A 23,993-nucleotide genomic window follows, 5' to 3' on the forward strand; every position below is an offset into this window, starting at 1 on the left:
GTTTTCATCTAAACTTCTTTCTGTCAAATTCTATGCAAAGCACGAAATCTGTTTCTTGAGATAGAATTCAATGACATCCAAAAGATTTTAATTACATCATTACTGTTGACAATAAGAAAAAATAGGTGTAATCAAAGTTACCAGATCTAACTTCAAGAAGTGTTTCAAGTTTCTGAATTGTGTTAAAATGAAGGAACATGTATTTATGGCTTCTATATGGCATATATGTTGAAGTATGCAAAACATAGTTTAAACATGAGTGTGCATTAGTGTGTGTAAATGTGTATATTAGCATGCATTGTCCATATGTGTGTATGCAAAATTATTAATGTTCTTAAAAAATTATGGTGAAGAGCATTGTGATATTGCTCGTACAGTGGGAATATTAGAAAATCCTATTTTGGCTCCAAGTGTGTTATCCATGTTAAGAGGGTAACTTTGCAACTGGGAGTATTACTAAACTTATTTTTATTGCATACTTGTGTTTGGATTATGTAGGCATATTTTGAATCAAGCATGTGCCCTGCCAAATGGCTGGTGCAGTTTGCCAGTCATGTGGAAAAGCAAAAATCTCTATTTGATTAGGTGCTGACAGATATTTACATATATATTTCACTATTTCCAAATATGTTCATATAGTTGTAAGCACTTCTATTTTTATAAAGCTAACTCTTACTGATCATGCAGAACTGTTAATGATCCCGATTCAAAGAAACTTTAATCATTTAAGAGTGACTTGGGAATGTTGTTGCTGAAGTGCTAAACTGGAGTCTAGCAAATGCTGTGTCTATTATGAGGCTGCCAGAATGCTGTCCTTGCTCATACAGAATCTGGCTCAAGGTTAGGAGTAGTCTCTTCATCGCCGTGCACTCAGGGGTCTCTCTCATACTTGTTTTTGGTTATATTTGCTGAACGTCAGTAAAACCAGGTGTCCTCAACAGTCCCACTGATTCTTAGCAAGCAGCCATAGGAAGTGGGAGCAGCAGCACCTCCTTTTTCACAACAGCAGGGTGGGAGGGATGTTGGATTGTGCTAGGGAGGGATTATGTTCTTCTTGCACACGAGTAGATTCAGACCCATTTCTGGCGATTGGGCAAGCAGCTCAAGAAGGCAGAAGGTAAATGCTTCTCTATTTCTTCTTTCAGTATTGTGCCTCTGTGCAGAAATGTATCTAAGATGAATTGTCTTGGAGAGAGAGGAAAAAAAACCCCAAGAAGCATTATATGAGTATCAGTGAGTGTGATTTTGCATTGGTCTTTGTTCAACACTTGTCTAGGGAGGAAATGTGTTTTTTCCCAACTAGATCCCGGGACTATCTCTGTATTTAATACAGTGCTTTTTTTGATGAAAATTATGTTATTGGAAATGGTTAACACATCAAGAAGAGTTACATAAAAAATACTGAAGTAATTTAAAGCATTGCAGAAATTATTTTGGATTACTGTGCCAGTCTAATGTGGAAAGCAGACAGCTGGCTTTAAGTAAAACATTCAGTATATTGGTATTGGAAGTTAACAAGCCTTCCTCAGTCAGTTGAATAACAAAAAGGCAAGAAATACCACAGAAATCAAATTCTTTGAAGAGCAGTTCTAAGTTCTCAGTTTCCTAAGCAGGGATCTTAGGAAATGTTATTTTGGTCTGCCTTGCCTTTCGGTTTTTCCCTTGGCACTTAGCAAACTGCAGGTCATGTATTATGAACATAGTCTAATACCAAAGTCACGATCTTGGCTTCATTAACTTCCACCTAAGGAGAGATGCCTCTGGCTGATATGCTCATTCATTTGGCAGTTTCATCAATTCTGGGAGAATTACTGCTTTTTCTTCTGGCCTGAAGCATTAAATTGTTCACTGAAATTGAATCTCAGGTTTCTAAAGAAGTGAAAAATATCACATAATGTGCAGTTTCTATATTAACCAGCAGAAACCTTGTAGTAGCCTTTGTTTTGATGTAATAGCGATATACAGGTTTTAGAAAATGGGCAGCCTACATGACTGAAGGTTTCAATCCAATTTGAAGTAAGAAGATAAAGCAATGTATGCATGCAAATTCATTGAAGTGTTTCTTCACTTTCCCTTGCAAGGAAAAAGGAGAATCTGTCTTACCTATGGACAACTTGGCATTTTCAGGATCAGTTCCCTCCTTCTTTGTAATTGACATAAGCTTCTCCATGATCAAGTGTGAATCTCCACAGCAATTTCCATTCCCCAAATACACACTACTTTTGTGGCCAAGTTGTATGAACACTGTCTGGAAACCATCTTGCAATGCCTTAATTACAAATGTAGAGACTGCCAGTGGAATTTCTAGGAGTGCTTGGCATCAAGCAGAACTGAAAAGAAGTAGAAAAGCTCCCGTTACAGTCTGTCTCCTGTGCTAAACCCTGTGATTTGAAGCTTGTGGTTCCTCTTACTAAGCTGATGTGTCCTGCCAAGGGAGCCTTTAGAGTACACAATTCCTAGGAGCACTATTTATGGAAGTATTTGTTCCTATTTTATTGATTCGCCCTCCTATTCTAAAGCAGATCAGTTTTAAGATCATTTCGTGCATGTTTTTTTATGTCCCTCAAAGCCACTGGCAGCAGCTTGACTCTTTTCTTCCTTCCTTCCCTCCCTCACACCCTCCCTCTTTTGTTCCCGTAACCTAGAGGCATTTTATTTTCTAATGTATAGTTTTCTCCTCTTCTGTCAATCTTTGATTATGTTATTGATCATGGTTGTTCAAGTCACTCTCCTTCACCAAATATTGATATGACTAAGTGGGTGTAGATGTCCACTTAAAAAAACCCTTATGTTGCAGAAAGAAAATTTCCTTTTGTTCTGTTGGAAAATTGGTCTTTCCTCCAAGTAAGTTTCTAGTGAAGAAATAAGATGTTTTCTTAAAATGAGTTAAGGATTGTTTGGGGCATTTGCATAATTGATACTGCTCCACAGAGCATATTTAGAAGTCTTGAAAAAAGTAGCATAATTATAATTACATCACTCACTTCACAGTCTTCTTTACAGGACATAAGGCTTTAGTATTGGCAGTTGAAAAGTCAGTGGGAATGAAAGCTGACCTGCCTAGGACTTGGGCTCTACTGCTATAGCCAGTAAATACTGGGAAGACTTCCAGGTGTATTATACTTGAACAGAACAGTTAAAAATAATAACCATAAGCTATGTACCCTAAGATGTACAATATGTGGCAGAAGTATGGGGATAACAGATTTATGTGTAGAGCCTGGATATGAAATGCACTGTGAATGTGCTTATGTAAAAGAAAAATTAAGTGGAATTTTCTTTTTTCTTTTAAGACAGAGTCAAGGCAATGTCACATTGTACATTAGCTTGGTCCCATTATTTGTTGGTATATCACTTATGGAAGCTACATGGCATGCAGCTGCATTTTGTCATGCATTTTGATGATGTGTTTTTTTAATGTTTGTATATGTTGTATATATTCTATAAAATCTGTGTAAGATGGAGTTGTCTTAGAATACTTACCTGGGCTTGCACTAACCTAAAATTGAGATTATTATAGTCGCTAATAAAGTTGAGATTGAAAGTGCAGGTTTATTTTACTCATTATTAAAACAATGAATTTCTGAAATTAGAATTTAAAAACCTTCATTCCTTTTTTTTTATTTTGCACAGTGTTTTAGTTAACGACTTGAGGGCCTGATCTTTTCATTCTATTATTAGAGACTCCTATAGTAATGTTGTGGTTCAGTATACAGTCAGTCCTTGTTGCCACTCCAGTGACTCTAGCAAAGGAGCCTTCTAAATGTGCATTTGAAGGGCCAGAGTTCTAGAAGCAGTTTTTAAGACTCATGTCCTGAAGTAGGCTGGTGGGAAATGAGTTCTGATTCAGTTGATGAGTTATGAAGGTACACATTTGCACTTTGATTCAAATGTCGTGATTTTAATGTTTAGTTTTCACACATTATGCTTCTTAAATAGTGCCTTTAATTCCAATTTTTCATGAGGAACAGTATCTCAAGTCTCTGGAATTTTGTCTGTATTATTTTTATGTTCCTCTTTAGAATGTCAAGTTGTCAGTCCATTTCACTCATGCACAGTTGGCCATCTGTCCAGATACTCTCCCTTGGAATGGTGCTGAATCTTGAATTCACTTTGGTCATAGTCCCTTTCAAATATTATTTTGTTGTTATCTGCTGTGTAGCTGATGGTGAAAGCAGACACCTGTCATTTGTAGCTTTGTCAAAGAGCTTTCCAAAGAAAGAGAGCCTCTTCTAATCTTTTCACAGCAAATCAGAATTTCTTCAGCTTTGCTAGTTCTTAAGGCTGATTTTTTTGGCATGGTGCAATATTCTTTTGTGTTAACCTTGGCTGACTGCCAGTTGTCCACCAAGCCACTCTTGGTCTCCCTCCATGTGCATGATGGGGAGAAATATGCATTGGAAAGTTCATGGATAGAAATAAGGGCAAGGAGATTTCTTAATAATTACTGAAGAGGGCTAAACAGGCTTGACTTGAAAAATTATTTTAATTCCTTTTATTGCATTGCCGGTTAATTGTAACAGAGTAGAATATTGAGAAACATTGAAAAACTAATAACACCTACCCTTCCCTTCTTCACAGGCTCTGAGTCCTCTCACCTCTTCCTATTCCCTCCCATGCACAAGCCCTGAGTGATGCAGGGAATGGCGAATAGGGTTCATGATCAGTTCATAATGCTTCATCTCTGCTGCTCCTTTCTCCCCACGCCCTTCACTTAAAATTCTCTATCCTGGGGTCCTTCTCAGTAGCTGCAGTGCTTCAAGAATTGCTCCAGTGTGGGTTCTGGTCATAAGGTTCAGTCCTTATGACTGAAGAGTCAAGTGCTCATTGTGGGCAGCCCACAGGCTTCAGCTTCCTGCAGGGAACTTCCACATAGTCCAGTGTGGAGTGCAGGTGCAAGTCTGCTCTGATATGAACCTCCATGGGCTGCAGGGGCACAGCTGCTTTGCCAAGGGCTTCACACAGGCTGTAGGGCAATCTCTGCTTCTCTACCTGGAGCACCTCCTGTCCCTCCTTCAGCACTGATGTTGGTGTCTGCAGAGCTGTTTATCTCAGATATTCTTACTCCTCTTTCCAGGTCCTGCACAGCCTGTTTTACCCTTTCCTAAAACTGTTATCCTAGAGGTGCCACCCCCATTGCTGATGGGTTCAGCTGTGGGGAGCAGTGAGACTGACTGGAAGCTAACTGTCATTGTCTCTTCTTCTCACAAAAACCTCCTTAAAGTGTCCTTTCCTTCTACCAAAACCTTGCCATGTAATCCCAGTAAAAACAATAAAAATTGGGATTTATGATGTAGGGTAATAAAGTCTTAATAACATTATTAACAGCTACAAATAATTGTGAGCCAAGCTGTTTAATTAAAAGAATCAATGCTCTGCTTCCTTCTAGCAGCCTGTGTTTTCGTAAAGAATTTTGCTGCAAGGTAGGAAATTTCTGGAACTTGGTTTTCTTTCTTGTATTCTGCCTTTCCCTTCAGGCTTTTCTCATCTTCAGTAGGAATTGTAAAGTTTTGCATTTAAGGGCTTCATTTACACTAATCCTCCTGAGTTTGTATCATGACTATCCCTAAACGTGAGACAGGAATGGAATGGCTTGTGTAAATCATCAGACTAAGTACTCCCAACTGTGGGGTTTTAGTGAATTTGATATGGCACTCCTTGTATGCACATGTATGCTGAATTGTATTGCATTTATTCCTGATAAACTAGTGTCACATGTAAAGTGAAAATTGTGTTGCAAGAGAAGCTCATAGATGTCTTTAACATCACTGAGGAGTTTTTAAATGAGGTATATCTGTCAAAAATCTCTAAGCCAAAGCATCTGTCCCAAATATTTGTACTTTTGATTTGTGTCAAAGACACCTAAAATCTAATTGGATGTGCCTCTTGAGCAATCCTTGAAATTCAAAAGAATTAATAAATACTTAAGACCAGCATCAGCAATTGAAAGTACTGGAGAGAGAGAGAGCCTCTAGAGCACCAGAACTTTCCATAATGGAAGCTATTTGCTTTTGTTTTTTCTCTTTGTGTCCTTACATTTTTTAGACCCACTTGTGTTGTGTAAGCCACTAGAGTTCATGGTTTTTATATATTGTAGTGTGTTTGTGTAAGTCTTTATTTGGGCTCTTAGGATTGGTTCTGCCCTAATGGTTAAGTACTGTTAGTGTTTAAGCTAAGAGGGAGTTTTAAAAATCAGAACTGCTTGTTAATAAGAACAGAGTATGCGTGAAGGCTCTGCTACATCTGTGACACAGAATGCTGAGAACAGGGCTCTGACCGTCCTCAGGGAGAGGAGAACAGGAGTTTTACAGTTAGTTTACAACAAACAGGTGCTGGAGAAGAGACTGCCAAGCCCTGGGAGGAGCCATGCAGAGTCATGCCAAAGCCTGACAGAATTGGTGTGATTGTGATATTGTGCAATATTAATTTGGAAAGAGCTTCAGCTGACTAATCACCCTTTTCAAGTTAAGGCTGCACGCTTCGTGTTAGCTTTACAAGTATCTGGATTTGCTGAGGTGAGAATCAGCATGGTTCTCCTCTACTGCTTGTAGGGTGATGTCTTTGAGTTTGGGAGCTCAAAATTTGTCACTCTTTGAAACTTCTTCACCATATGTGGTGCAGAAAAATGCAACATATCATTCCCTAACTGCTTGTTGAGCAAGCTGCTTTGTGAGCTGAGCAGGAGATGAAGGGGTTATAGTTCTTTATAGTGCCTTCCTTTTGTTTCTTTATGACATGACAATTCAGGGGTAGATATCAGTGATTTAGTTTGTCCATTCAGACAGTGCCAACAATAATTTTAGTTATTGCTTTAAAATTTTGAAAATTCAGTACAAAGCATCCCAATATCTTCCAGAAGACTCTAATGCCATGTAAAGATAGTAGGATATGAAAGTATATTATCATCTAGTGCCGAGATAGCATATACTGCTGCTGTATTTCTCTTTTTTTCCACCGAGCTTTATAGAGTTTGCTTTAATTCTCTTTTACTGTTTCTTAATTTAGCCTGTAACCTCTATGAAATAAGTTGTTTTCAGAAAGCAAGTATTTATATTGTAATGAAGTCTTTGCACTGCTCTCATTTTGCTTTGTAAGCTCTTTCTTTTTGGTCTGTGAGCAAGTGATTAAAACCAATAAGGGTGAAAAAAGATTGTATGGGTGAAGCTCTGATTTGAGACACTGGCAAGTACAAAATAGTATTGAATCAGCAATGAGGCCTTTGATTTTTGGGCCATTTCTTTGCTCTTTGCATCATCGACCTTTGTCAAAATGAGTTCTTTGGTGTTGGGTTTAAATATCACTGTGATATATCAAAATATATGTCTGTGTTACTGTCTTTATCCATAGCAGAGCAAGTGGGGTAAGGGGTGATGGTTTTGAGTCTGAAAGGCTTGCAGACATGAGTCAGTAAGTGCTGGGTAGCTAAGCAGCAGAATGAAGGCGTTTGCTCCATCAGTTTCAGCAGAAGCAGCTATTATTCAGTTTATTTGAGTTGATCTGCACTGATGAGGATAATAACCAGTTTGGCATATCTTCTTTGTTTCCCTGGCACTGGCCAAAAGTGCTTGAATAACGTGATTGATACTTGAGCCTAAATCTCATTTTAGCAAATCTGAAGGGCTGCTAGACATCCTGGAGGAATCGGTCAAAGCAGAGGCACCTCCAGGTCTTTGGGCTCTCTTTGCTTCTAAACTTTCCCTCTTTACAACTGATTGTTCCCTGCAATTTGCATGGGGCAAAAATATTAGAGCATCAAAACCTCTTCTGAAACCTGTGATTTGTGTTGGTTCACTTGAGGCTGCTTGCTTTGAAGGCTTACTATACTAACTTGGATGTTTTTTTTCTTGACCTCTTTTGGTTCTGAAGAAATCCCTATAACTTCTGAGAAGCATGCAAAAAAATAAAGTTACACATTACACATATTTGAATTTTAATTCCAGACTGCTTTTAATGCTTTCACAGTTTCTTTCATTCCCTATAATTACCACTAAGGGGGCAGTTCATCTGGAATGCTTTTTGCTTAAGTGGAATTGTAATTTTAAGGCAGTGAACTATAAACTTAAAAAAAATCAACTTAAAAATTGTTGTTTAGTATTCTGCACATCTGTTATATAGACCAGCTTACAGACATTGGCACTTAAAAATAGATATGCATAAAGGGTGTATATTCTAGCCTAACCTTCACAGATTCAAGGATGATGGTTAGAGTAGGCAATGTGCAGTATTAATCAGATGAAATGGTGTTGCTATGACTGTGCTGGTACCAGTAACCATTTCTAGTCCCTTTGCAGTGAGTGAAGCCATGGCTGTAGCATACCTGTTACTCACAGACTGAATGCTTACACATTGCTAGGCCTGCCTGTGCAAACGAGGCCTGTGCAAACCACCTAAGTGTGTGTGGTCTGTCTGTAGCAGCCTCCATCCATCTCCATCACTTTCTTGGTGCAGGCTTCCTTTCAGTGCTCCTGTATCTTGCTCTCTTCTCAGTGATATTTCCAGAAAGCTGGTCACCTGGGATGAAAAATTACTCTATCAGGTGAAGCCTGCTTTTCAGCCAGCACAGAGCCTGAGTGCAGGTACTGAGCCTGCAATCTCACTCTGGCTTCAGATCAACAGACAAGGCTTGGTAGCAACCCCTTTCATCTTGAAAAGGAGTCACAGTTAATCTCCTTAGTGTATTAGAACAGCAAGGGAAGAACATCCATGGTGCTGAATAAACAAGCCTGCTAATGACTACTGAGTAATGTTAAACTGTAATAAGAGAGCTTTATAGTTGTTTTTTGTTTTCACACATTAATCTGTGTTTTGTGAGATCTCTTGAGTATTTATTTTGTCCACTTTTTGAGATTGAAGAACATTGTCAGATAGTTGAGGTGTCCAACTTTCAAACACTTTTTTATTTGTGGAGTGATGGCCTTGTAAGATGGATCATGATACGAACAGTGCAATGGGGAAGAAGGTAACGGAGTAGAAGTCTATTTTTAGGCTGATGGGGATTTTGAAGTTTATGATGAACTTTCATTCCCAGAAGGAGATGAGGCTTTAGGAATGCCCCTAAAGCCAGGGCATTAGGACAAAACTGCTCTGTTTGCTGCTGTTGATCTGAGGGTCACCAGTGGTAAGGCACAGGGGAACTTGAGTACGCAGCTGCCTTTTCCTGGGCTGCCTTTCAAACTGAAAGCAACTTTGGTGTCTTGCCATGCCATCCCACAAGGATCTGCTGTAGCACTTCATCTTCAGAGAATTTCCTCCCAAGTTCCCAGATGTGCATCAGAAAATATATATCCCACCAGATAAGGACTGGTAACTCTGCTGGCAGATACAGTGGGCACATTTTGCTTCCAACGTCCCGTACAAGTCATGTGCAGTTCTCAGGAATTTTCTGCATCTCCTGCCTGCTCTCACAGCAGTCGCCCACACGTCTGTGGTTGTCAGCTACCTCAGCAGTCAGGAAGCACAGCTGAATTGTAAACAGTTTGACAGCTTGAACTGGATAGAATGACTGTCCTGAATATTTTCCTTGTAAGTAGGTGTTGCATCTGGTATGTGCTACTACAGTTCTAGGTGATAAAGATCACATGTCAGACCATATAATCTAGGTGTGGTGTCTTAAAATTTCATTTTCAGGAATTTTTTTTGTGCATGTCCACAGATTTCACTTTATGGTTCAATTCAAGTGGAGAGTTCTTTATTTCCTGGTAGAAATTGGTTTGTATGGTACAGCAGATGGACAGTTTCCTTCCACTGACAGCTCACAGCTAGTCCCCTATGGTTTCAGTAGCACACAATAGCATTTCAGTAGTGCAATAAACTAAGTTTTTTGGGTTTTGTGTTGATGGGCTAGTGTTTTAAGTAGACTGTGAACATTTTCCCAGGAAAGGTGAAAAAAGTGTAGTGAAATTGTAATTTTAAGTGGTTTATACCTCAGCAAGATTTCTTGAAACAAAAGTCACTTCTTCAGTTCAAGGCTGTTTTCTGAACTAAATATAAAAGACCTGCAGAGAAGATGGGGTGCATGAAAGCTTTGAAGAAAAGGTCAGAGGAATTCTTTAAAATGAAAAACATTTGGCAGCCTGCCTGTAGGTGTCATTACAAGCTGTCTTGTGTGTACCCGGAGGCCTAATCTTGGAAACAATTAAGTGCAGACTTGTGAGTAACTTTAATTGTGTGCCTGCCAAATCAGTAAGACAAACTGCAATCTTTCATCATTTGTAAGATCTTTAGTTTACATGTTTCCGCATCAGCTTTTAAAATAAAACCATGTAAATGAAACATGGGAACTTGTCTAATATAAGTTTAGTGTTATATTGCAAGACAACGAAGAGCTCTTTTACATGATACTTGTGGGTGGTTTTTTTTGTTTTGTGCTCTTACTAGGTTTATTTTCTAAATACATTAATAACTATTATGGTTTCTGCTTTCCATTTCCTTCTCTGATAGACTTCTTGATCTTAAATTGACATTTCACTTCTTTTTGTGTGTTAGAGAAAATACTGTCTTTCAGACCAGTGTGTGTTACAAACTAGGTGGTTTGCATATAGTGTCAGTGCATTTTCTGAGAGTAAAAACCAAATAGTGAGCTCTGCTGGGAAAAGAAATCAGTCTAATTACCTGGTTAATTGCATTTGTTTTGTGCTATATATTGCACTGGGTGCTGCAGTGCGTCTCACAAGACATCATAGCTTATCTCTATTTTCATCTGTCTTATAGGGTTCTCCTGCAGGAAAATAAAACCACTCCTTTTGCTTGGTTTAAAAATCATTGGGGGGGTGAAGCATAAGTACTTGAGTATGTGTATTGAGAATTGATGGATAGATAGAGACACAAACCATGTTTTTTCCCCTTAGTCAAAAATATTGTTGATCAATGTAATAAACACTTGCATTAATATAGCCTGTTATAATATAGTTTGGTTTGGTTTTCTCTGTATTAATTTGTAAGCACATTAAATGATTTTATCATTTGTACTGGGTGTTGTGTCAGACTGATTTGAGTGCTTAAGCTTCATTTTATTTTGCCACTTTTTTTTAATATTCAGATCTAGCAGTACTATGGTTACACACAAAAGCTGTATTGGAACACACACATGAAATTGTACAAGAAATCTGTTACTGGGATAGGAATAGCAAGATTTTTTTTTCTCCTGTATGGTTTTCTCTTTTTTTGTTTGTTTGTTTTGTGTCGCACATTGTGAAACTGAAGAAATCCATTTCTGGAACAAACTAAGTATTGAGGGTGCTGTGTTGCTTTATTTCTTTGTGTTCTTTGCCTCCTTCAGAGAGAAGAAATGGGGCAATACCGTCTTCTACTTCCCTCTTCTATAAAATTCCTTTTCAACTTCCATCAGGCTATACGTTTAGGCCATATCAAGATCCTCACTTGTTCTCTTTCTCCAGTCTCCCCACTTGCCCCAGTCAGACCCTGTATTTTGATTAGCTTTCTATAGAAAGCATACTGCAAGTGTTTTCTGCCTCTTGTTCTCCCCAGCCTCTTCATGCCCTCTCTGTCACAACACAATCCTGTTTCAGTGTCTTCTGCAGTAACTGCAGATAACCCTGGGACCACTTTATGGCTTCTTTCAGATTTATGGAGAGTCCTATGCTTAGACTTTCCTTAAGTCCATCCTTCATCTCCTTCACTTAAAACCCCTTGCTCCATTCCCCCTGTTTCAGACCTGCCAACCACTTAGGTCAGGATGTTCTTCTTCAAGTCCTGTCCTTTTTGGCATCACTGAGTGTTTGTCCCTCCTGCCTCAGACTCTAGAGTGGTGTCAGCAGTACAGAATGCCCTGGCTCTCTCACCAGCACATTGTCAGATGCCAACAATCACATCAGTGTCCTTTTCTGCTTTATTCACACCTCACTGAATTATCTCATCTGACTACATTGATCTGTCAATTAAAAGGTTAACTTGGAGATTTCATAATCTTCTACAGCCAATTCCTGTTTTGTCAAAAGTAAATCTGACTGGGCTGAGAGATAAACCCCCTGTATAGCCACATGTAATGTTGTTTATTGCCCTGATATCAATCCATCCTTACTTTACCTTGCAATGTACTTATGGAATTAATTATGTGCAGCGCTCTGGAATCAATTACGCCATTAGGATGCCATTGTATTTGGCTTCCTGAATTTTCACCCTCTTATGAAGATGCGCCAATAAAATAATCTCTTCTCAGTTCTGGGTGATTCTTCACGTCAGGAGCACATCACCAGGTATCAGCTGAACTGATAAAGATAGAATAAAGACTTTTCTATTAATTTTTTGCATCCTGAAATGTATTATTTATCTTTCTTAAAATAATATACATAAAATATACAGAATTAGTAATGAAAGTCAGATACAAAACTTGTTGATGGTATACCACTGAGGTGTTTTTCAGGAGTTGTCTTAGTGACGCAATCCTTTAGTAAGCACCAAAGTCTATTTTTGGTCTGACATAGCTCTTTTCATGTCAGAGGAGTAATCTTTTGAAGGCTTCCCTGCCCTCCTTCAAGTTTCTGTTGCTCAATGGAAATTAACTGCAACTAATGTTGCTTTTTATGGAAATCCCCATATGTGGTGTGCAAGTGGATTTGCACAAAACCCACACATCAGAGTGCTGACTGATACTACTGGAGTAGAATAAATTCTTGGATACTGCTGTCCCATGGTTTGTAAAGTCTTCTGTTGTCATTTAACTGGGTGAAAATAATGTCACATGAGACTTTAGTCATACCAAATATTGTTCTGCATGTATATATTATCGTAGAATTGAATAGGTAGTGAGTTACCCAACTTGATCCAAAGAAGTGTTTCAGCCCCTGTGTAATCATGCTTCTTAGTTTTGGATGTGCTAGTGGCAGTATATTCTTTGTAAAGGCCATGGGGATGGATAATTAGTGAAAATTAAATCCCCCCAAGTACATCATCTTACACCAGGACTGTAGGTCACTGCAGGATCACTGAAGGTGAGAAAGAGAAAGAGACATCTGCACATTGGTGAAATTCCTGCTAATGCCATTTTTTAAATGCAGTGATGATTCACTGTGTGAAAATGGTCTTCTGTATCCCCTAGCAACCAGAAACAACATGTCTCTGTTCTTGTCTGCTGGCCTTCAAAAACACATATGAGAAGTGATTTGTTTTCACAAGACAATCATGCAGCATTAGAAGCCTGCTCCCATCCATTCTTCATCAAGAGTAAACACAAAGTAGACAAGTCATTCTAGCTCTTGATTGAGTTGTAGGGCAAGTCTTTTTTTGGGAGGTGTGTGTTTTTTCAGTTTTGTTCTTTGACTTTTTAATGCATGAAAAATAAAACTGTACCATATGCAAATTACTGCTAGTATTTAATATACTCTTGAAATCTGAGAGATGTGACTTTTGTCCTCAGTTTCTGAGACTTCTATAGCAACACAGTATTTTATTATTTTTCACTCAGCATGCTGTTGAGTTTTATGCTTTAGTATGTTTAGGAAAAAAAAAAGCCAGAGACTTCTTATTTCACAAAACATGTAAAAATAAGGAATGCTTTCTTTAAACATAATATATCAAATGAGTGGTGTATCTTTGTGTAGGCAGCTGAAATTCAGCAAGTCAAATGCTGAAAAGATTGTGTCAAAATAAGCACAAAAGACATAAGTTCCTTTTTTCAGGCTTGTTTTTCAGCAATCACACCCTTTTCTCTTTCCTCACAGCATCTAGCAATTGATGCTATTTTTAGAAATTAATCTGATAATAATTACTCAGCAAACCTTAGGCTGAATTGTTAAGAATACTGTACACTTAGCTGGAGAATTGCATGATGATGTACAAAAGGCTTTGACCTTTTCAAATCTCCAGCTTCCCTATTTTGCTTTATAAATGTAAACCATGAGGGGGAAAAAAATTGGGTTTTATCCAGACGAGGTGCTTATTGCACAGTTACAATTTGCATTTACAGAGCAGTGGGTTTCTTCCAGTTTTGAAATAGTTTGGTTGTATTTCAAATAAGCAATTGTGTGAAGAATTTTCATGTGGAAAGTTAAATGAGAACAAATCATTCTCTGTGTATGTTCATGTCCTGACTGACTGCAGTAGTAACTCCCTGCCTGCACAGTCTGGGGGGGAGAAGATTGTTCAGTCCTGGAAGAATTGGCTGGCTTTGGCTTACAGATTAATTTAGCCTTGCTTATACAAGTGGTGTAAGATAAAGGTTAAATTTGTGCACCTGAGGCACAGATTTAAATGAGAAGCAGCTGAAGAAAAACATGTTTCTCTTGAAAAGTATTTAAATTATCATAAGAATTGAAATTTGAATTCATTTTATACTATAAAGCATTAATCAGCTTTATTTATAAATAAATTCAAATTAGACTGCATAAGTGATCACACTGCTTAAAATAGAAAATAGAAAATAAAGTTATCAATGCTATTTTGATGCTCATGCATTTCTGCATTTTTACATTTTTTCCCTGCATAATTTTTCCTTGTATTTTTCCACTGCTGTTGATTCCGTAAATTGAACTTTATTATTCACTATTTCAGGCCCTATTTATATATGACACTCCATGCAGGCAGTACCTTTCATCTGCTTTAAAGGGCTTGCAGAGCAGGAACATCAGTAACTTAAGTTTGTGATGGGTGGGCATAAGTCACTGCTGCATGAATCTGTTGAAGGCCTGTGTTTGTGTTTTTGAAGATTTGGAATTCTGTGATATCCTGTGTTCAAGAAACAAAAAAACCACAAACATTTTAAAGGCCATCTAGTCCAGTGTCCTGCAATGAGTTGAAGGGACATCTTCCGCTAGATCAGGTTGCTCAGAGCCCCATCCAACCTGCACTTGAATGTTTCTAGGGATGGGGCACCACCTCTCAGTGAAACCTGTTCCAGCGGTTCACCACCAGCACAGTAAGCAACTTCTTCCTTATATCTAAGCCAAATTAACTCTCTTTTAGTTTAAAATCTCTATCCCTTGTCCTAGTGCAACTGCATCTGCTTAAGTCTGTCCCCATTTTTCTTACACACCCTCTTCAAGTCCTGAAAGGCTGCACTTTTCTCAACTTTTCTGTTTTCTATTGCTTCATCCCCCTGTCTTGTCATTGGGGTTGTCCCAGTCCAGGTGCAGCACCTTGCGTGTGGCCTTCCTGAACTGCATCAGATTCCATGGGCCCACTTCTCCAGCTTGCCCAGGTCCCTTTAGATGGCATCCTGTCCTTCCAGTGTGTCTGTCACCCTTGCAGCTTGGATCATAGTGGCTTTTAAAAAACACTAGTGACATTGTGGAAGCAAACTACTTCTGTTTTAGGAAACTTTCAGTAAACAGATGGGAATTAATAGTGTTAATGGTGGTTTTTTGTGCCATTTTGTAGAAATCCTCTGAAAAATACATACCTGCAAGTAGCTTCCTTGAACATAGGTTTTAGGAATATACCTCAAGTAAAAATACTTTCTAAAGCATTCAACAAGAATCCTGTGAGAATTTTCACTTTCCTTCAGGAAAACCATACTTAAATGATGAGAATTTTCTGTTGGATTTTTCCTTGCATCTATCAAAAAGCTACAACATGGCTTTATGTTTTTTCCTGCATTTTAGCTATGACACACTCTAATTTGCAGAAAACAAGCAAATTAGAAGTGATGTAAAAGTTATTTGTGTTAACTGCTAATACCTTGTTTTTGGGAGCCATTAGTAAAAGTTGCAAATTATTCTTTTTTAAAAATGTGTATTAATGTGGTTTTGTTTCATTTAAGAGCTAGTGCTGAACTCCTTGCCTCTGCTTAGGAGAAGGATTGAAACTGCTTCTGGGCAGCTGTCCATTGCCCTTTAATACAGGAACCATTTAGACTTTATACTACTGGAGAGTAATCAGAACTGAGTGAAAGAAATGGAGGCATTAGACTAGAAATGATTGAAACTTGGCAGCAGATTTTTTTTTTTCTGATCATATGTGGGCAGCTTCCAGACCCTTTGCAATATCCTAGTGGTGCAATATGAGTTCTGTATGTTAAAAAAAAAATACTGAGAAGCTTTTAAAGGCCATCATCATGTGCTCTGATTGATGCAGGACTTAGGGAAAAAAAGGTCCGTGGCCATTAACTGAAAGTTAAAATAAAATAGATGGGCAACGGGGATTGATTTTAGTATTATTTCCTCAATATTGATTTCTTCTGTTGAAAATGAAGTGTTCCACAAGTATCTTTTTGCATCTTCAGTCTATGTGCTTAAAGTTTATTGTATTTTATCTGTTTCCTGTATTCCAGTGCAAAAACCTTTTGCCTCTGTTCTCAGGGCAATCTCCTTTTCAAGATTCTTCTTTGTATGCAATATCTGATATTGTAAATAGTAAATTGTCCCAACTTTAAGAGGCGTGACAAAGCAGACTGGTGAAATTTTTGTGTTGAACTGCCTACTCCTGAAATGTTGAGAGCAGCAGTAGGATAAGAGCTGGAGTTCAACAGGAATAATTGTGAGCTGGGCTTTTCAGGACAACTCTGCTGGTGGACATCATTTAAACCAGGGTATTTCTGCTACCGGTGATCTCTCAGGGGATTGTTTTATGTGCTTTTGGAGGTCAGTTTCTTTTGGAGTTCTTGAGAGTTGTAGGAAGAAGAGGGAGAACCAGCTTTTGCTTATCAGTGGGATGGCAGCAGTGACAACCACAGGGCCTCTGTGCCGCATCCAGGAGGTGTTAGCACCTGCCAGCACCTCTGTGGTGCCGAGCAGGGAAAGATCCAACAACTCTGCCAAGGAAAGCTTCTGTTTTTACCGTAACTGAGCCTACAGACATTCCTGTAAGCAGTGGCAGCTGCTGAGAGCTAAAATCATAGTGGTGGAAGTGAGGGGAAAAGGAGCAGATAAAAGTAACTTGCTGGAGCCATGCAGAGAGGCTTCCATCAGATAAGCCAGAGTGCCAACTGCTCCATGGCATAATGGGAGTATGGATAAACTCCTAGCCTGTAGCACGAGCCTAGGAGTTTGTTAACATCTCTCCTCATTTCCTTTGTCTCCTGCTGATTTATTTTTGTAGTTTTACCAAAGCTGTTGCAAGGAATGCTGATATATCTCACATAGTGACTGAGCCAGCACCTTAACCTTTCTTTGTGAAATTACAGAACTAGAAAAAAACAATAAAATGTATTAATACTGTAGTGGAGATCCCTGTAACAATACCTCCAAAGAAAACAGATAGTATTATTATTTTTAAATTGTTTTTCGTTTGAAAGGCTCTTTATATTTTATTGTAGTTAAATGAATGTGAAAGGTGTGTTCAATTTTTCACCCTGGTTTCCCTATTAATGTTGATGGGTAGGAAGAAATTACACTCATTTGTATTCCTGGACATGATATAAATGAAAAATGAATATTTTATTGCTAATGGCTTTATAAAATGCTATTCAGATATCTCAGCAAATTTAGTATATAATTCTATTGCAAAACATAAAAATAAAAAAAAAGCTCAGCTGAGGGCTCTAAAAATAACCATAATGCAATGCCTAAGTACTAGTACAGCAGCTTTTAACTCCTCTTTTTCTTTGCAAATGGTATCAATTTCTTAAACAGTGTAGCTTGGCCTCCCCAGACTTCACAGAGCTTGAGGCTGAAAAGTGTGTCAAAATGAAGGTTCTCTGTAGAAAAACCCTACAACTTTTTAACATTCACTGTTTGTCCAGCTTCACTGTGTATATCTTTTCGGTAGCAAAGCTAATTGTATGGCAGCTACAGAAGGATTCCTTAAGGCAATTTTGTGTGGATTTTTGAATCGAAATGTGTATATATATTAACCTCTGTACAGACTGAAAGGGATGGATGTTGGCCAAAGAAGGGAGAAAGGTAGAGAATATGGGAATCCTTTCAGGTTCAGAGAGATGGCACAACAGGGCTAGTGTTGGCGATGGAATGGGTGGAGGAGTGGGAGAAATGGGAATAGGAGATGCTGTGCAAATAAACTAAGAGGTAAGAAAGAGTAGTCAGTCTTGAAGAAAGTCTTGGGAGTGCTGGGGGATGAGAGGCTGGACATGATCTGGCAATGGGCACTCACAGCCCAGAAAGCCAGAAATATCCTGGGCTGCATCCAAAGCAGCGTGGGCAGCAGGGGAGGGAGGGGATTCTGCCCCTCTGCTCTGGTGAGGCCCCACCTGCAGGGCTGCATCAGCTCTCGGGCCACAGCACACGAAGATCTTGTTTAGCACTGGAGTGTAGAGAGGGAGAACAAGGGGAGCTGGAAGGACTGTGGAGAGCTTACTGCAGCTGGGGTAGTTTCTACTGAACCTTCTGACAGGGTGGGAGTTGAAGTTCCTGTTGTGCCTTACCCTTAAATCCTTCCCTTAAGAATGAAAGCTGTTGTGTCAAGGTGGGAATTCAGCATACCATGTTTTTACAAAATCAAGGAATTTTTGTTCCGCCTTGACCAACTCCACTGTGGAATCTGTTTGTTAAACTAAAAAGTGGGCTTAGTATTCTAGAAACTGTCTGTGGTAATCAGAATTTCTACATTTCAGAAGATGAAATATTGCCACATATATATGCCACATAAATTCAACTTTCAAAAGTCATTACTATTGGAAACACTGTGAAACAAGTAACATAGCATAACTCGCTAATTTTTAGCTTTTACTTCTATCAACATTATACAGAAGTGCTGCAACCATGAAAAACAAATTTCAAATTGTAAAATGTCACTTGTTTCTTTTCATGTAGTGTGAAGAAAACACCCAGCCTGTCTTCCTTGATTTAGTAGCAGATACATACAGATGTTTAAAATGTTTCCTTTAAGCTGTTATTGGGTAATTCAAGATAGTTTTGAGAATGAAGCTACTGCATCTAAATAAGTTAAAATACCCTGTCAGGAGTGGTTCCATACTAAAATTGTAAAAACCCTTCTGAGAACTGATGAAGAAGTGAGAATAATTGCAATCACAACATTTAGGAAGTGCAAAATAGCTTGTTAAAACCTCAATGAAATGCATAGCAATTGAAGGCATCTGAATCTTTTTTGGGTATCACAGAAAAATAAAACATAGCCTCAGATTAAAACACAGTTGTGAAGCTCTGGCAGAGTTCTCCATGGTGCTTACAAAGTAAAATAAACTTAGAAAACAACTGGACAATTTAGCAGAAAATTATTAATGAAAGTCAGGTTGGTTTCATTGTGTTCAGATTAAAAAAATAAATTGTGTCAATATTATAAAACATTGCCCTCATTTAGGTGAAAGCACTGTAAGTCAGAGAAACTGTAGTCAGTTAACTGATCAAAATATTGGAGGATATACCACCTATGTATCCCTATGTACTTATGGGCAAAGGAATATACTGGACAGTAAAGCATGTGCAGTTTTTGGATGTGAGTTTGGTGTATGTTAAAATGTGTGCCTTCAAGAAAGATACTCATTAATAGCAATTACAAATAGATTTTTGTCTTGAAGGAATCATGTCTTTGGTAGACAAAAAAAAAGACATTACATTGGCTGTAAGGAGATGACAAACGTCTTTCAGAGCTTCATGGAGAACAGTGAATTGTGAGCATAGGAATTGTGCTGAAACCGGCACCTAAATCCATGTCTGGCTTCAACAGTGGCCATCTTTGGGTACTTCAGAGGAACTTAAGAGAACAAACTAGTTTGGAGCATTTTTTTCCCTAACCATCAAGACAGTTGCTTCCCTATATCCAGCAGCAAATAAATGCGTATTCTGTTTATACTTTCATCCTCTTTAATGTAACAGTAGGTGCATTTATTATTTGTATTGATATCTGGTCCTTTTAAATTCCACCTTTTATCTTGGTCCCAGTATGCTATATTAGGTAATGATGCGTAACATGCCTGTGTGTGTAAGGGAGGGAGAGGAGTCAATTCTCTGATTTGACCTTTCTCAGTTTAATTGATTAGCTGTGTTCTAAGTGCTTTATCTGGAAGTGCAGGAAAACAGTGGATCTCTATGCAGGGAAGCTGTAGAAGTTTGAGAGAGCCCAGAGGTTCTCTGCTGATGGCTTCTTCTTTGAGTGGATGCCGACCAGACATTTTCTTTCACATTCAGATTATGGCTGTGGTGTGGAGTATCAGGTAGGTACTGTGAGTGCTGTGATGCCAGCTTTGGAGAAAGAAAGTGTCTTTGTGACTAGAGTTAAAAAAACCCCACACTGAACCTACTGTGAGAGACAACCATCTTTTTTTCTACAAAGCTGAAAGCAGTTTGAGAAAAAAAAAAGTGTACATTTGAAAGATCTCCTGCAAGGAAAGAAAAGCAATTGAAATAGACAGCCTGCAGATTAAAATCCCTGGAGAGCACTTGGTTCTCTCAATTGCCTGCTGAAAGAGCAGAAAAAGCTGATTTTATATGATATTATTAGGGAGGAATATACAATAACAAAATGTCAAGGCTGGATAGTATAGTCAATGAAGTATGAAAGAAACAATAGAAACTGAGGAGGGGGTAGAGTTTTGCTTAAGGAAATCGGTTCTCCACTGTGTTGTCAACAAAGCATTTGCATCTGTGAAAGCAACCCCCTGGTTTTCATTAGGATAAAAATATGACTGGAGTTGCATTTAATATCATGTGTCATGGTAGCAGTCCCAACTGAAAGAGTGACAGCCACTGATGATCCCGCAGGTCTTCTCTCAAAGAGATGTTAACCCCAAAGTCATTGTCCAAATTAGTTTTGAAATTAGATTCTGCTTGCAATAGAAGTGAAGAGGATTTTTGGAGATTAACTTGCAGTGAATTTGCTGTTGGGAAGGTAGAAATGGTTTTCTCCTACATATTAATGGACCCTTCATGTAACCTCTCTGTAGCAGGAAGGTGTCTGACAAGGAAACTTGCGTCTCTGTTTATTACAAGTTTTGTAGAGGAAAGCAGGGAGAAAAGACAGACTGGGAGGATGAGCAAGATATAATTCAGGTGAAAATAAAGAGCAGGAAGGAAGATATATTTGGTGTTAAATAAGTGCGTTAGTTATTAAATAACCTATATGTCAGTGTCTATTGTAAGAAATGTGATTTCCTGTGCTTATAAAACCAGACTTTTTTTCCCCAATTTGTATGCACTGAGTTGTAAACCAGCAACCTCCCATTCTCAATAGTTCATCTTTCTACTTTGTTTACAAATTTCAAAACCTGTATCAAGGTGTTGTCCTTGTCCTAGCTACCAACTTATTTTTATGCTAAGAAATTTCATTGCCATTTTAGAAACTGAAAACTAGATAAAAATAGTAATTTGTGCTTTGTGTTTTGGTGTTCTTACACTTTTGCAATTAATATAAAGAGAGATAGGTGACTTAGTAAATGTAAATATATGAGTAAATTAAGTTTATATTAAATATAAAACAGTGTGAAAATATAGTCTGAGTCTAATCTATTTAAAACAGAGTAGCCCTTCAACAAACCGTGTACTCTTTATGTTACTTGCTGGTTATGGGCTTTATAATTCATTTAGCCTTATTAGAAGGTTGAAAGAGCATCTTTTCAGCTATTTTTCCAAGTGGAAATAAATAACAGTCAACAAAATATTCTTCGTACTAACCCCTCCTTGGTGGAAGAAAAATTTTAGATTTAAGAGACTCCCTGAAAACTCAGACTCTTCTGAAAAAAAAAAAAAAACAACCCCGAAATAAAAATCAAACAGTACTGAAGGTACAAATACTGCTAAGTGACAGATCAGTATCTTATCTTTTATGAGGTGGAATTTCCCAACTTCCCCAGGTGATTGGCTTTGCTTAGATTGAGCGAGGAATCAGGACTAATCTGTGTGCCTGTATACTAATTGCTGATTGAGAATCAGTAGCTAATTGAACCACTGAAACCTTCCCTGGCCGTCTGTACCTCATGGAGCATAAAAAGAGGTAGCAAGACACAGTAGCAGCTGTAATTTATGCTTCACCCCTGCAATGGGAGCTACAATAACTCAGGTCAGATGCAAGACCCTCACAGCCTTCCTAGCTGTGGGAGCAGCAAGCTCCAGGCAAATACTGGAAAATAATACTTAAATGTCTCAGCTGTTAATTGCATGCATTAGTAATTAGTAAGATATTTAGCTGTATTTTCTAAGGAAGGAGATGTGACATGGGTTTATAAATAACCACCTGAATTGTATCCATGGATATTACAAAACACATTTTAAGGAGGCTCTCCGTTCTTAATGAGAGCGATGGGAGATGTTGGGGGACGTTACTCAAACCTGATAGAGGGTGGGAGGTGAAAGCTTTTATTGTGTGTCTACTATTTCTTTAATCTAAACCAATTTTCATTTTTCTGGCCTCAGTTGTTTATAGAAAATTTATTTGCTGGAAGTATATGTATGAGCAAACCTCTTCATGACATTAAATAATGCAGAAATTACAGAAATCAGAGCACTCCAAAAGTGTGTAGGAGAGCATTGCACACCCTGGATGAATAACTGGATGATTCTGTCTTTGTTTTTAACCTCCCTTCATAGCTTTGAGCAAATCACTTTCCCTTCTTTTTCACTTCCATGGATAAAATGGGATAATGATATTTAAGTACAATATTTCATAAAAATACTGTGCAGACCCATTAATAAATCCATTTGCAGGTCTTTGATTACCCTCAGTATATCAAAATGTCACTACTGAGCTTGCTGACTGCACTTATTTAATTTCCTAGTTCTGCTCAACTTCTAGATTATAAAATTATATTTTCTGACATAACTTATGATACAACTAAAACTATCACTCTGAAAGTCACTTCAGCACTCATCCGCTACCTCTTAGACAAAGCTATAAAGTACACAGATTGTCTTTTCTTCAGTTATTATAAAGATTTATTGGCTCTCTAGCTCTAATATCCACTGAAGGTTTTCTCTGTCAGTATTAACTCCTTAGATCAATGAATTGTGATACTGGTCTCTGAGGAGTCAGTGTCTGCCAGCTACCATTGCAGTGTTTACCCCTGTTGAAAAGCAGTTGTAGCAAATTAAAATTGGCTTCTGTTGGTGGATGGTCCCTATTTTATGGCACAATTAATGAAGGCTGACAGATAGGCCACTTCCTAAAGAACGTCAGATTAAAGGCAAGGGTTTGTAGCAAGAAAAATCTGAATTTATGCGGTGAATCTGCTTTCATTTATAGAAGAGTTGCTGAAGACTGGAAGATGACTCTTCAAAAGAGGGAGTCCTTTTCAAAGGAGTGTGTTTTTAACACTGTGCACAGACCTTATCTTCTTTGTTGCTGGAGAACCACTGACTACATTCTCTCATCTGCTGTTAGACAGTTTACATTGTTATGTAGGTTTATGAAATGTTCTGCTTTGAGGAAGGTAGAGACAAGTGGAATAAAATAAAACCAAACCTGTACTTACTGTAAAACAGCTCTAGAAACAGGTGCTTTCACTTCCATCTAGCTCAAATGATGAGAATCGGTCCTCAAACAGGATCCTGACCTTGGATCTCCAAAATGGATGTAGCAATGGGAAAAGCTTGTTCTATTGGACTTGTTTTCTCCCTTTGTCTCATTATCAGGATACTTCCTGATCACAGTTTTAACATTGCTCTCCAAGGATAAATGATTAGCGTGGCCTGTCAGTGACTCCAAGGTACTTTTTCAACTGCACAGTAAGGATGATATATATTTAGACTGATTCTAGAAATTAGAATAAAACTTAGTGTTGATCTTTGCAATCATGGAAGATTTATTGACAAAATTCTAATAATGTCATTTTTCTGGATATTAGCAGCCTGTTCCAAACAAAAAAAAAAAAAAGGCCTAAAAGCACGGAGAGAAATGCTCACAGGGTTTGTTTTTTTTTTTTGGCATGGGCAAGATGGTAGTTTTCCAAACTGTTGTTCTGAGAAATACTTGAATTGCTTGGTATTCAGACATTTTGAAAATGTAGTTTAGGTGATTAAAGCTGTGCAAATTTTCTGCCCTCTGGTAAACTGAGAGGCTTCCAGTGGCACATGGAAAAGGCTCAGTCAACAAAACCCAGCTGTGCATTTTGTGCATAAAAAACACACATTAAAATGATAGTTGCACAGCAAAGTACTGCAAAATCAGATGTCCTAATTTTTGCCTAATATTTT

The 23,993-nt window shown here is 38.2% G+C and overlaps 1 protein-coding gene across 1 annotated transcript in view; it reads left to right on the top strand.

Annotated features, from left to right (window-relative positions):
- Positions 1-23,993, top strand: part of CCSER1 (coiled-coil serine rich protein 1) — a 538,753-nt gene that overhangs the window by 199,363 nt on the left and 315,397 nt on the right. The window lies entirely within an intron of this gene.

Source organism: Geospiza fortis, unplaced genomic scaffold, assembly GCF_000277835.1.
Source record: "Geospiza fortis unplaced genomic scaffold, GeoFor_1.0 scaffold11, whole genome shotgun sequence".
NCBI classification, from domain to species: Eukaryota; Metazoa; Chordata; class Aves; order Passeriformes; family Thraupidae; genus Geospiza; species Geospiza fortis.